Source organism: Dromaius novaehollandiae, chromosome 7 (assembly GCF_036370855.1).
Source record: "Dromaius novaehollandiae isolate bDroNov1 chromosome 7, bDroNov1.hap1, whole genome shotgun sequence".
In the NCBI taxonomy this organism is placed as follows: Eukaryota; Metazoa; Chordata; class Aves; order Casuariiformes; family Dromaiidae; genus Dromaius; species Dromaius novaehollandiae.
In genome coordinates, this window is record NC_088104.1 from 47,253,418 (window position 1) to 47,268,475 (window position 15,058).

General features: G+C 44.1%; 1 protein-coding gene across 8 annotated transcripts in view; it reads right to left on the reverse strand.

Moving 5' to 3' along the window:
* The window catches only part of HDAC4 (histone deacetylase 4), a 275,382-nt gene extending 261,027 nt beyond the window's left edge, over window positions 1-14,355 (reverse strand). For 6 of the 8 annotated variants that reach the window (XM_064515488.1, XM_064515487.1, XM_064515483.1 and 3 more), the window contains exon 1: window positions 13,571-13,634. The gene's annotated coding sequence lies outside the window, so the exon portion shown is untranslated. Of the gene's footprint in view, window positions 1-13,570; window positions 13,635-14,207 lie in introns of those variants that run through there. The other 2 variants (XM_064515482.1, XM_064515489.1) reach the window with 2 other exon arrangements.
* Window positions 14,356-15,058: the final 703 nt, after the last annotated feature.

A 15,058-nucleotide genomic window follows, 5' to 3' on the forward strand; every position in this document is an offset into this window, starting at 1 on the left:
ATACCATTCCTTTGGTTTTCTATGGTCCAGGTAAAAACACTTATCAACTGACTACAGGAAATTAGTTTATCTACAGTTTTTATTTTGTGGCATGTCTGTGGGTGGGAAGAAAAAAAAAAATCTGCATCCTGGAGGAAGAAAGACTAGAAGGTATTTATAACACTGTTAGAGTCACACAGGTACTTCAGGTCCCATAAAACCAGCAGCTTTACAAAACAGCTGTTTTTTACTGCCAGGAACCAAGTGAATCCTCAAACTTGGTGCACCACAGCAGAACATTATTTTTGAGTACACACAGAAAAGAACCCATCATCCTTACATACCTACAAAAATGAGCTACTTGGGGTCTTGATTTTCCTTCCTAAGACTTTTTTCCTCCCTCCTCCCCCCCCTTTTTTAAGCAGGAAGCTGACCCACAACATGAAGTTGGTGAAAAATTCCCACTAATGAGATACAGTACTGGTACACTAAGGGTGAGCCTGGAGGACCATACAAACAGCACTGCTTGCTTTCCCCCCTTGTCACTTGTTGCAATGGGAGTCACCAAACCAGAAGGAAAGAGTCAATTCAGAGTTTGAAAGATTCACAACGAGGAACAGATGAAACAGTAAATGGGGACTCTTCTTCGCTATGGCTGAAAGGAACCGAACTGCTACAGCATCATTTCAGCACAATAAAAATACAAGAAATCTTGACCGCTGTAAGTGCACTTGCAGTCATGTAAACATAAATAAATAAATGGGACAATGACCCAAAGGTATTTACTTTTTTTCCTCTTCCTTAGCAAGTGCTTACGCATAAGAGAGGACATATGGGCCAGAGGGTTGAGAGGTTTTTCTTCTGAAATGCACTCCTCACGTTGGAGGGCAATGGAGAACTTGTACACAACACACACACACACAAAAGAAAAAAAAAAAAAAAAAAGACAACCACAAACAAAGCTGTAAAACATCCTTCCAAAGTTGCATCAATTAGCAGTTAGAAACACTTCCAGAAATGAGGAAAGAGCTTCTTGCCAAAGAAGCCAAGAAGAGCAAGTTTCACACAAGGTTTCAGAGAGGGGAAAATAAAGGCCATATTGACCGTGCATCCTTGAAGTCAAATGTTGTAGAGCTAGAACTAAAGTCATGTGGCTCAACAGCAGACAATAACCTCAGAAGTTAAGAATTATCTCAAAAAGGCAGTATTTGGACATCCATCTGTCATCCTTGAAGTTTTAAGAGTAAGAGACACCAATCAAAGGGGGGGGAGGGGGGGGAACCCACACACTGAAGCTAAAGTAAACATTTCTTTTAATTTTCATTTCATTTATCTGCCTACCACCTGTGAAACAGACAGACAAGCTCAAAAGCCAGTTTTGGACCTTTCCTGATACACACATCTTGCATATTCATAAACAAGACAGTTTTGGTGACCAAGTGCAGTTTTCCTTTAGGCGGGGACTCAATTCAAATTCAATAATTGATCATTTCCCTCGGCTAGACTATTTCCCAATGGAGAAAAGGGTTTTCCAACTAAGATACTTGCTCAACAGCCCTTGGCCTCTCTTTTGAGACAAAGTCCACCTGGAAAGTCAGCTATCTAACTAACAAGCACAGAGAACACATGTACTTCAGCAAGAAGCATCAATAAAAAAAAAAGTTTGTACAAAAGCTATGAAGTTTTAAAAAAAAGAAGTCAGACCTTCTTTCCAGGCTGAATAAGTCTCCCACATACAACACAAAACATCAGAAACAAGCTACCCAGAAATGTAAGCCACTGCAGAGAGATTAGAGCAACCTACAACTCTTCAGGAGCAGGACCCTTAACCTGTAGTGAGGATCCAGACACTACTACTTGTGGGAAAACATCTCTAGATCTCTCCAGACCCACAGTAAACATGACAGATAGCAATTTAATAAGCTATCACTCAGCAAAATTCATCGCACTGAAGGTTTAGAAGAAAGGTTATGACAAAGTACATCTGCTGGCAGGGAGGCTAAATGGAGATGCAAAGAGGGTTGATAAGAGGGTCTATTCAAGAAGAGGAAATCCATGCACGGAGCAATTGAAGAGGCAAGCAATTGCAAAATGCTCGACTGCAAAACACTTCTGTTCCAACGCGATACTGCCAAGAAAACGCTCAGCAACATGGCTTGCAGGCCTTACCGTTTAGTAGTCCTCCCGCAGCTGCAGCAAACCATTAGTACCTTTTCCTATGTTTGCTAGGATTTCACACCCATACTTGTTAGCTGGTTACAACATATGCTCAGAATTCAGTTATCTGCACTCAGAGGCTGTGATAATTTAGATTTTCATTGCCAGTGTCGAGAACAAACCTCAGAGCTATATTCTGAGGCCCTGGAATTTAAATATATGATAACACTGTAAATAAAAGGAAACAAATTCCTTAAGGAAAACGTTTAAGCATGCCAGATCAGTTCCCAATAGTAACTGCTCTGCTTTAACAAGAGATAAGTATTTACAGTCTAGAACAGAGAACACCTTGTGTTGCAATACTAGGAATGCAAGACTCATCAGCCCTCAGTATGCTTAAAAGCGGGGGGGGGGGGGGGGGGGAGAGGGTTTTGTTTGTTTTTTTTTTTTTTTAATAAAACAATCTGAGTACCTGGAAGCACACACATTAGAAGTCTGCTCATTTACAGTACCAAAGTGAAAAACTGAAGGTAGTCATACAGCGAAGTTGCCAAGCATATTTAATCTGGAACAGATTTTCACAAAAGGAGACCTCATCCCCTAAGGGATGCAGACAGTTTACAGCAAAGTCTAAATTATTGTCATGAACAGGCTTTTTTTTTTTTTTTTTCTTTAATAGCCTAATTCACTTCTCTTTAAAGTTGCTCTAGAGAACGCAAACACTGCAGACTTTTCTTACTGGGGCAAAAAGGAAAGGGGGATGGGGACAGATCAGATGTTCATATCAAAGCCATTGGATTGGGAATACCACGGGGGCAGCAGGGAGGGGAAAAGCAAGCTCAGGCTTCAGTCCGATAGGGTTTCCAGCTTGCTTCCCAGCTTGATCAGTTCCTTCCACCACAGGAAGGAATGCAGGGAATGTCATTCATAAGGGCCCTTGAGAAGATCTAGGAATTGGAAGTATACAATAACTGGATATCCTTCACACTAGGAAGTCTGATAAACCCCATGTAAAGAAGATGCTCTCATTCCTACCCTTAGATGGCCACATCTCAAGCTGCTTGCTTTTATGCCATTTTAAATTAGAAAAATACTTAAACAGCCACGCAATGCTTTCCTACTATCTACGCAGTTCTAAATTGAATTCAAATAGGATCTACCCTGGGACACTCTAGTTTAGCTGTTATACTACAGGATTTCATGTCTGCAGTGCTATATTCCTCACCCAACTGCTCTTCAGGCTTTTTTTGGCCCGCTTCCTTTCTAGTGTAGTGGTCAAGCTGTGGGCAGATTTATAGAAGACTTATGCCTAACCCAAGAGTCCCCATTTCCTTACTTTCTTCTCCTCTTAAAATGGAATTACCTTTGGCAAAAAACTTTCCTGCCCTGACCTCACTCATGCCATGGTCAGTATTACTCAGTGATACCATTTCCTCAGTCAAACACTGCTTTATGCTCTGTGCTGTGCACAAGTTTTTCATTTGCTCCCTTGATTTCAGTGTTCCTATACATCAGTTTATTTTTTAAACTAGCATTTTTAGAGCAGAAAGCAGAAGTGGCGTGCTCTCACGTCAAAACTAAATACAGCTAAGACTACTATTACTGTCTATAATAGATGTAATGCCCACTTAGCCTGATTATCTCAGAAAATGGGTACTAGATAAATGTCTGCCATCCCAGATCACTGTCTATCCCAGACATTCACTGCAGCTTTTTCTCCACGTCCCCCCACCACTACCAGCACCCCTCAGCTTACCATCCAATTCAAAGGTTAGCCCAATATTGCCTAAAAAAGATTTACACCACTAACATCTTTCTCAAAAGCGTGGATTATGCTTTGTTACTTACTGTACATGTGGAGTTTCTATATGGAGGAGGATTTGATTCCCCCCCGCCAAGGGAAAACCAGCTATCTTTACGCTTGCAGTGACCTGGACCATACACAAGCATCAGATTCATCAGATACCACCACCATCTATTTTTGTTTACAAGGCATGATCCAATACAGGGAACATCAGCAAAGTAAGCCCACATTCAGCCACAGTGTGGAACAAGATCATGTAATCTGTGTAAAACCACCAAAAAAAGAAAAAACTACACACTGTTCATAAAAATTGCCTATTATAAGTCTTTTCTATTTTCAGCAATTCACAATACATGCTCATGAACAAGATTTCAACTTACAAGGCCACCTACTTTTCAAGCTGTACTGTAACCGATAAAAATGCTACACTTTACCCTGTATCACCACATCAATATGTACTTTTTCATAAGCCTTTTCTCTAGGGATCCCGAAGTATCTAGCTCTTCTGCATTACGCTAGGTTCGATAATGTACAACAAAACCTCAGATTGCCTTTCACTGTCACAAGTTCCTATGTATCACTTCCTTGTTTTTGCAGCGCTTCAGGCAAGAAATTACTTTCTCTAATGCTAAGACTTCATTCACAATTATGATTAAGCCCATCATCAAATGCTTCATTCTTAAGGCACAGAGCAGATGAGGCAGCAGCCTTCCCTTCAGTACAGTGCACGGCACAGACTTTTATACCAGGGTGAAGAAGAAATCCAGACAGAAAGACAGGTGAGCACACCCTTCACTGAAGTACTCCACACCTACCACGTGCAAGCAGAAAAAACTCCCTGCTGTTCACTTCCTTCTTCCTCTGATCATGCTTCCAGGCTAAAAATTGCCTCGGATGCAGCTTTCATTCAATAGCATCTTTCAGCCTCCAGTAAGTTCTGGCAGCAGATAAGAATTGGAGAAATTTTTAACGTCCTTTTTCCGCACCAACCAAAGCACTGCCATCAGATTCAAACAGAAAATTAGTCAGGGAGAAGGGAAGAAATGCACAAAGAGTCCACAGGGAAAAATAATCTATTTTAAGAGGCCCTTCTACATCAAGTAGATGAGGCAAACATGAAGGCAAATGTAGCTCATGGAAGCCAATTTCTGTACCAATACACTGGAAGGATCAATTACTCAGCAAGAAATCTAACACTAGATTTAAATGCATCTGACGGCAAGCAACCTTTTAATTTTGCTTTCCCCTCCTCTCCATCACAGATTGAAGCACCAAAAGATACAAAGACCAAGTCTGGACCATACTTGTAACCAAACACCTCTGGTTCTTCCCACACCACCCAAGCCAATGCCACAATGAGTCAAGCTTGCTAGGGAGCAGCGACAGCACTAAAACCAAATTTGCAGAACTCTAGTTTGTGATACTAATCACCAACTGCAGCAGAGCTGAGGCTTACAAAATCCAGATTTTTTTTTCTTGATAGCAGTAGAAAACAAACAGCAACAGGCCAGAGTTTCTGCTATGCACATGGAGCAAGGAAGGGCTGCGTCTAGCACCAATGCAATGAAGATGCTGTCGGCACTGTAGAGCTGTTTCCTTCACTGTCCCTCAAATTGCTACAGCAGTCCAAATGGCACTCGCAGAAACTGCATGCTCTGCTCCAGAAGGCAGCACCATGCAGAAGGAAACCATACCTTACCATTTTCTCACCCTCTCCAGTTTTATAAAAGGCGCCATCATTCGCCACCTCCACAAGAAACATGCCTCAGTGCCTTTTCAGAGCTGTTCCACAAAGATGCCTACCATTCCTCCTACATGCCAGGCTCCTTGGCAGGGTGCTTATCCTATTCTGCAAGAGGCCAATGTCCGTTTCAGAAGATCCCCTACAGATTCAGCTGAAGCAATAGGTACAGCAACTTACTTTTTTTTTTTTTTTTTTTTTTTTTAATACACAATCTGTGCTGGTAGCAAAGTAACTCTTTTTTGGTGTGAAGAAACAAGCTCAAGCTACGCAGTGTTCTGTAAAACATAACCCAGCCTGCAGGAAAGTTCAGTTTTACCTATGAATTCTCCTTCTACGACCTTCCTTGTCCGACAGCCTGCACTGTGGGTGTTCCCTTCCCGTTGGTTCTTGGGAATGAGATAACCTTTAAGTTCTTACTTGTTTTCAGTTTGAGTCACGAAATTCGAAGTTAAGGCCGATATTCCATCTCTCATCTCATCCCTCCTCCTTCCAAGCTGGCCAGCGTTCACAAGGAATACCTGCCTTAGGAGCACTGTGCTTCCAGGCTTCAAACTGGCCCTTTCTTTCCACCACACACTTCTACTTCCCCAAATGACTAAGCTCTCTCAAAGTTAAAACTCATCAACAATTCCATTTTTCAGGATCACCTGCATTTTAAAGGGATTAATTATGCAACTAATGTAATTTGCACAGTGTTATTTGAGAAGAATGACATATCTTGCAGTTATATGTGTTATAAGAACCTACAGTAAGATGCCAGGCCAGCTTTTGATCACCACAAGAACCACCTGTATTCAGGATTTTAACAGAAAGAGGAACAAGCACTAACAGAAACTAGGTGACTGTAGTTCCCAAAGGGAAAAAAAATGCAACTTTCCTAATACTTTGAGCACTCCCTTTTTGAATACTCGTTCAGAACAGCACACAATACAACTAATTCATTGTTTCAGGCTTACATTTTGGATGCTTTTCTTGGACTGATGTGTACAAAACCAAAAGCTTTCTAAAAACAACACCGGCAAGCCCCAATTTGTGCATTTTTTTTTTCCTACAGAGTAACCGTAATGTTTTTCCGTAAACTACTTTAGTGCATCATGAAAACATATCACAGTAAAAGCATATTAACTCACCACAGATAACTTTGTAGGACCTGCAGGCTTAACCCTTTAATAAAGCAAAATGAAAACTCATCCAATAGAGGAAGACTAAAAATACCTGAGGGGAAAAAAGGAACATCACAGAGTAATGTCCTAATCTATCTTTTATCCTGAAGAGGGGAAAAGAACATAGAAAAAAAGATACTTTAAGAGAAATTCTATTATGCTACACGCAAATTTGAACAGCTGCATATTCAATATGAAACACTCAAAGATATCAGTATGGCTACAGTTGTGATTCTACAAATTCTTATCAGTGCCCTAATGCACAACCCCAGAGAATACAACACAGAGCTCATTCAGAAAATTACAATATCCTACAGAATCTCTTACTGATACTAGTGACAAGCCTGTTCTGAATAACTGCTATTTCTCAAAATTAAGTTACTGCAAATTGTATCAGCAAACTAATGTTACCTTATGCATTTGACAAATGAAATTTGATTTTACATACAAGGCCTAGTACACAAGTGTTCACAGAATTTTTAGAGTAATTTAATCTTAGTGACAAAGACCTCACTAAAGCATCATTTCTTCAGAAAAATTAATAAAGAGTTATTTTCTATGTATGAATTATCATGATACTTCACTACTCATTAAACTTAATTCAATTTTTTTTTAATCAGATATCAGGGTTTATCAGCATGAAGGAGCAAGCCCCTCAAAGATTATTTAAAACAACACATTATTATACTATCCGTAGGTCTGCAGTACAGACACCCAAACTGAGATTTTAATCTCCTACAGGTTATTTTATCCTACATGATTATCTAAAACAGAAAAGGTCTACATGAGATCCAACTTGAAAGATAATAAGTGATCCAATGCAACAGCAAACCAGAGTGTATCCAAGGCACTGTCTTCAATACGCGATTTCAGCAGGTCACATTTGAGAATCCACTGAATGTTTTCCTAGACATCATCACCTTGTGGACAATATACTGCTAAAATATTGGGTCAGATACTATGGATTTCTCCCTGAGCTATTGTAATGATGGACTGCCCCCAAAACAGAAGCTGTTCGTACCTCAGACCTCTGATGAGCTATATTGGCTGCATACTGTCACCTTCGGCCCCCAGTGCATCCCAACTACTTTCTGGTTACTGTCTGGTCCTTCGCCAAACTAAATGGCTCTCTTGAAACATCTTCAGGGTAGAAAAAGAACTAACCCTAATCTTGACCAGGCTAGCAAGAGGTTTCTTATTAGCCTAAGCTCCAGTTTTCAAAAATGCAATTTATGTTTTCTTTAAAAATACTTTTTATTTGGAACAGAGATTCAGTCATTTGATTAAGGCAGATGGCCACGTGCATTGATGATCACAGGTCAACACACATTCCTCTGCACTAGCAGAGCAGAGTTTGAAGCAGTTTTTAAATCAAAACTTTTCAGAGATAACATCCAATTAGAAAAACATGAAGAGGAAAAGCTGATCAAAATGTGTCCAAGCAGCGAATGCCATGATAAAAGCTTGAATCTTTACAGAGCTGTAATTTCTTGCATAGAAGGAACCATAGGTTTCCAAGAGATTTTACAATCTTTTCCCAGTTATTTCTTTTTTTCTCACCACTATGAAATACTGAGTTTTTACCCCCTCCTTTTTTTTTAAACTTTACAGAGTTTTTACTTTGATTTTTTAGATTATCCATCCCTTACTCTAAGTAGCAGTATTCTAAGCATGGGCTGAATAAAGAGATAACTGCCATATTCCTAATTATTGAAGCTCTAGCGCTTCTGCTGTTTCTCAGCTTGCACTGTTTGCGGCAAACCCACATATTTTCAGTTTCTTCCCCTCACCCCCCCCCTCCCCAGATCTCTGGGAGCAGCAAGCAAGCTGAGAAGAACCAGGCTCCTTTCATTGTTAAGGAGTATTGCTATGCTTGGAGCTTGGGAAACTGGAAGGAAAGGTAAATGAGAAACAGTGGCCACCTTTTAGGGAAGGGGACTCAAAACTGAAGAGTAATTTTGAATTAAGTGATAGATACATCCTGTCAGCTTCTCTGTCCAATAATACACACTTCTACAATATTTTAAGTTCAAAGGACTCCAGCAGGAGTCTGATAAAATTTTAAATCAATATCTGGCCTTGCAGACTGAGCAGCAGGATTGAAAAAGACGACTACGGAAAAGCTATAGGATAACTGGAAACAGGCTGAAGGTAACATGGAAGAGGAACAGAGTGGAAGATGACACCAAAGAAGCAGCTAGCAGCAAGGGTCAAGAATATCTGGCAAATATTTAATAAATGTTGTTACCACTGTCCAAATAACATATCCAGTTAATATTTCCTTGTGGTGTGTGACTAGCTTTGCAGTCTGGAACAAGCTAGCAACAAATACTATTCAACAAATAGACCATTCTGGTAACATTACCCTATGTACTTAACCCTAGATACCAGACAAGTGAAAATACAAAGTCAAGGCTTTTTTTTTTTTTTTTTTTTTTGATATACTAGGTTTCCAGCAAACACAAATACACATACTGCCAAAAAGCGTAATATAATCACTTCTTTAACTGGAAGAGGACACGACACCAAAGGAGCGCTTCAGCCCCAAGATTAAGTTGGCAAGGCTGGGTAGCGAACATTCAGGTTTTCAAACATGGAAGAGAGCACCACTTTAAGAACATACTTATGCCACTTAACCTCAGGAGCTGCACGCTGCACTTGAGAAAATACTAGGACAACTAGCTATTGCAGCCTTACCAGGGTACAACACAGCATATAAGCATTCGAGGAATGCTTCGAGCAATCCCAAACTGCCAAAAACGAAGACAACAGACTTTCAGGGGAGCATGCCCAATATTCAGCACACCAGGAACATAAGCATCTCTCATCAAATAATCAGTTTGCCCTCCTTGAGGGAAGGCTATGCAACAAGCTCTCATAAGAGACACTATATGTACTAACTTCTTTTAACATAAGTTATCAGGTAAGCATGTTTGTGAACTAACTATTTTAACAGCTCTTGCTTATTCTCAGCTTGCTCTACTCTGGAAGGTGACAGAGATTTGACCTAGAATATTGGACCCCATCTAGTACTATATATTTGCTGGAAAATTTGAGTCTAAACACTTGGAATTAAATGTGTTTGGGTATGCTCATGTACTAGAAAGTTTGTCGCTTCCTCATATTTCAAACCAACAAACAATCCTATAGAGATCATTTCAAGCATTTCACCAAGTTTGTGGAACGCAGGTACACCTTAAGATGGCTTTTAAAAAAAGTCTACTCCCTAGAGAGCACGAAGCTGTTTCAAAAAGAGATTAAGAGGGCAATGTAATCTAAAACCTTGGACTCCTGATGAATTTTAACAACTCCTAGTCCTCACCCTTACAGTTCCAGATGTGATTTAATGCTGATGACTGAGGACCAGTCCCACCCTTTCAGCAGTCTATAAACAGACAACTCCAGGGCTTCCACCTCTGCCCCTGGAATCAGAGTGAAGCAGAGGAAAATAAGCACGCTCACCGCTGGACACCACGGGAGCAGAAAGTCTGAAAAGCAGCAGCTTGAGCAGGTCTGAAGTGTTCAAGCAACATGAAACACAAACAATTCGCTCATGGTGAGGATAACAAGACCTGACAGGTTGAGTTGAAATGCCTTCCAAAATCATCTGTACTATAACACAGGTCGAGGAGACCTGCAAACTTATTACTATCCAAATACTCGGAATATTCTGAAGGGAGCCTGGAGTTCAAGCCCTTGAAGATCTGGACAAAACGCACTCCAAGTCATCCCAGCTGGAACTGAGTCCACCTAAGTATCTCCAATTAGCTCTTGTTATGACGTAACTTTTCTCAGAAGTTCATCATTCCACGGTGTCTGCAGACACCCCATTCCTGTTTTTTCTATTATTTTTTTATTCTTAAAAAAAAAAGACAGTGTTGTTTTTTCCCCTTTTTCTCCGTTAATGGAAAGTCACCCAAGTTGAATCATGAAGACAGCAAAGCAGAAAGCTGCACCTTGACCAATACAAAGATTAGCCTTTGCAAGAAACCAGCCTTTCCACTTTATTCTTTTTGCTAGTAAGTCACCACTAAAAGGCAAGCGATAAATAAAATTTAGTTCCACTGATGAGTTCATATGCATTACATATAAAGAACTTTGTGTACAGAACCTGCCATCTCCTAATCTTGGACTGATGGATGCTCCTTAGGCTTCTCAAGAACTTTTTCCATTGCTTTTTCTTGGTGCTGATCGTAAGCTCTGTAGCTCAGACCCACGAGGCTTCTTCCACTTTATGGCAGCCTGTTAAAGATCACACTCCATGAACCAGGCTTCCAAACAAACATTTTTCCCCAAAAGAATAAAAGCTTTCACTCCAAGCATATGCTTTTCTTTCATGCCTCTATCCCATTAAATAAATGGGAAGTTCTCCTGGTATTCAGAGGTAACTTTCAAAATGCATCTCATGTTGCTCTAATCTGTTTTTTTCTTTTTTCTTTTTCCCCCTCCTTTCTTTCTTTCTAAAGCCAGGTCCTGAAGCAAAATTAAATCCCAAAGGATGAATTTAAAAAATTCAGACTAGTGAGGGGACAGCTTAATATTAGCTAAGGAAATCTGTGAGATGCACATGCTAGAACATCTCATCCAAATATGAGAAAAGCATACAATCTGGAAAGTTGTGTCTTACACATTTTGGTTTATACAAAAATCTGCATTTGCTAAAACTTACTCTTTCTAACTGGGTGGCATTTCACATTTCCAAATGTAATTGAGTGAACATGTTGCCATGGTTACAGTAGGATTCTGCAATAACTTTGTTGCCTTGTAATTGCTGTATATTTGTATACAAGCAGCTGAGGTTTCTTAACTCAACAGCCTCTTAACTCTTTCAGAAGACTATGGAGCAAAAACTGTAGCTTTTAGGCTGAAAACTCTGTACAGTAGTGATGGAAACATCAGAAGCTATTAGAACTCAGTGCAGTGACAGCTCATATTACAAAAAAAAAATTCTGCCAAGAACCAGATTATTATATAAACTGCACAGTTCCTTAGCTTTTAAAAGTGCTGCTGTTAAAAAAAAAAAAAAAAAGTCTCATTCAGATAATTAACTTCAGGTAGCTTTTGGCAATAACTGAAAGCACTTTGACAGCAGCGAGTATAACACAAGTCCCATTTATTGACAGTACATAAGACCAGTAAATCAACATGCATTGGCAAAAATATTATTCACTCAACAGTGAAATTCACTATAGCACAGAGGGCCAAAATAATAATTTGAGATTTAAGAGGTAGTGCAAGTAAGGTTACGAAGACAACAGAACACAGCTGTGTGGGAACACAAGCACAAAGTAAAGCTGCCTCTATGCCCATGTTGAGAAGAAACCAAGAACCCTCCTCCACCACCTTTTGTGGATGGCACCTACATCCCACCCCACCACTCTGAACTGCACACCCCATTCCAGATTTGTAAGTGATTTTGACACCCTTAATCCACCCACACCTTTCCAATATAGATCCCACTTTTTAGGAAGACTGCTAGACCTATAATCCACCCGGGAACATTAAGCAAGCCTATAACATTGAACCCACCATTATAGTCAGAAACCAAATGTTTTTCAGTGACAAGCCTAATTTATGCAAATCTTCAGAAGGAAGCTATTGACAAGCAAACAAACACACAAAAAGCTTCCACTATCATGAAATGCACGCACAAACCAATTACGCAAGTGTTTTGAATAAAGGGCAGGTTTACCTCCCTCTAAATGGTACAAGGTACCTTGCCATAATGTCAAAAAATTGTTATGTAAATAAATCCGCTTGCTTAAGATGTCATGCTGTGTTTGCCATGCCACAAGCTTTTAAAAGATAACATTTAAGAAGCTCAAGGATTGCACAGCATCTTTCCTGATAAATTCCTGCAGCAAAACCCACACACAACTGCTCAGCAACACCTCCCTTCTTGCTGCTCCAAATACATTATAATTATTACTTTTTTTAAGGTACGAAATGAAAATTGTTGCATAAACCAACACTTCGCGTTTTGGAGGAAAAGGCACACGGCAATGTCAAAAAAAAAAAAAAAAGAAAAGAAAAATCTAGCGAGAAACAGCAGCTTACGCTTAAGGACAGAGTCCCACATTAGCTCGGTTTAGATCTGTCATTTTCTGTGGCAGCCTAACAGCACTGCAAGTCTGCCAAACACCGTGAGGCTCTTGAAGCAAAGTCTTTGCTTTCTCCTTACAGTTATAAATAAAAAGATAAAAACGGCTTTTTTTGCGGGGGGGGGGGGTGTCGATCAAAACTTGGGGTTTAATTCATTGGGATACGCAGCCGCCCCTCCGGCCGAGCGGGGAGCGTCTTCAGCACGAGTGAAGCGCCGCACCAGCGATGATTTCCCACGGCCAGCAGCGTGTTGGCGGCCGAAGCCCGCGCGGCGGCACGAGCTGCGGGCCGGCCCGCCCGCGGCAACGGCAGCGGGGCCGCCGCCCCCCGCTCGGAAACTTTCCCGGGTCGCACGGTATCCGCGGGGAGCCCCCGGCTGCCGGGCCGCGGCCCGCACCGCAAGGCTCCGCCGCCGGCGCTTCCCCCGCGGCAGCCGGGCCGCGCCCGCCGCCGCGCCACCCGGGGGGGGGGGGGGGGGGGCCGGCGGCGGCACCGGGCCCCGCCGCCGCCCGGCCCCCACCCGCCGCCGCGCCAGGGCCCGCCGCGCCTGCCCCCCTCCCCTGCCCCGAGCGGCCCCCGGCGCGGGAGGCGGCGCGGCGCCGCCCCGCCCGCGGCACTCACCGCTGCCCGCATCGCTCCCCGCCGAGCCCCGCGCAGCACCGAGGCGGCGGCGGCGCTGCTCACCCGGGGGGGCGGGGGGAGGAGCTGCAGCCGCCCGGGAGGGGCGGGGCGAGCGAAGCCGCCAAGGGGGCGGGACTGGCGGCGCCGGCGCCGGCCCCACCTGCCTCATTCACAAAAACGCGAGCGGCGGGGAGCCGCGGCGCGGTGAATGGGCGGGAGCGCTGCCCGTCACACCCCCGGCACGCCCACCACGTCGCTACGCCCATGCTGAGTGATGGCGCGCGGAAACCCCGCCCCGGCAAGCGGGCCGCCCAACCAGCGCGCGGCAGGAGCCGTCGAGTGGCTCAAATGCACCCGCCACTGCGGCAAGGAGCATTCCGATTGGTGCCGGGAGCTGCCCATCTCCTCCCTCTCCGGAACCCTCCGCGTTTCATGGTCGGAACACAGCGGTAAATAGCCGTGCACCGCCGATCCCTTTAAGGACGCGGCGGCCGGGAGCGGCCTCCGCAGAATTAAAAGCCGGCGGGCAGAAAAACTTGCAGCCTTAAAGGAGCCATGCAGCGGCCACCACGGTGCAGCTGCAGGGACGGCCCGGCCCGGCGCGGCGAGGGAAGGCGGCGGGGAGCCGCGTACTGACCTGAGTGGCCACGGGCAAGACGGAGAGCTGCGCGGCGAGGGCCCGGCGCGGACACAGCGGCGCGCGCGCCACCAACGAACTCAGCCCATGAGCGGATCCGCCATCTTGGAATTTTTAGATGGAGAGTCACGTGGTGCAACCATTTTTCCCTTCCGACCAATCAGGAAGCGTGGTTTATTTATAGCCGCATCTCCCTCTCTTCTCCCCCCGCCTCCCCCGCGTATTTTCCCGTCCCTACGGGCGGGAGGGGGAGAGCGGGGGGGAGGGGGAGGCGCGAAGGCGCGCGTGCACCGATGGGGGGAACCAATCAGGCCACGCCTTACTCCCCCCCCCCCCTCGCGTGGCACGGGGCCTGTCGCCTAGACGACGGCGCGGCTCGAGGCCTGGTGGGCTGAGGCGGGCCGCCTGCGCCTGACCCTCTAGTGTCCACCGTGACGTGACAGCACCGAGGCCGCGGCCCTCCACCTCTCCGGGGCCGCAAGGGGCTTGTGTCCCTTCAGCGGGTGACAGAGAAGCTCTATCCATGTGGGGGAGCCGGCCTCAGAGATTGAAAGCCCCGGTGGGCTGTCTCCGAGGCTGGTGTCCCCATCCCCGTCCCCCCCCCACGCACAGGCAGGACTCCCTTAGTGGCTTCAGCCTTCCTCCACCGGACCCCAGCCCTCCTCAGTGTGGCAGAACCATCGAATAATCTCTTTGGTTTCCCCTAGAAGTGCAGGGAAAGCTGGTCTGGGGGGGAGGCAGGTGTTTCCTGAGTGATGAAGGAAATTTGCCACTGTTGAACACTGAGCTCATCCACCCCAGTGCAAAGGCTCTTCTGCCCATCTTTCTCCTGGGCAACAGTAAGACATGGT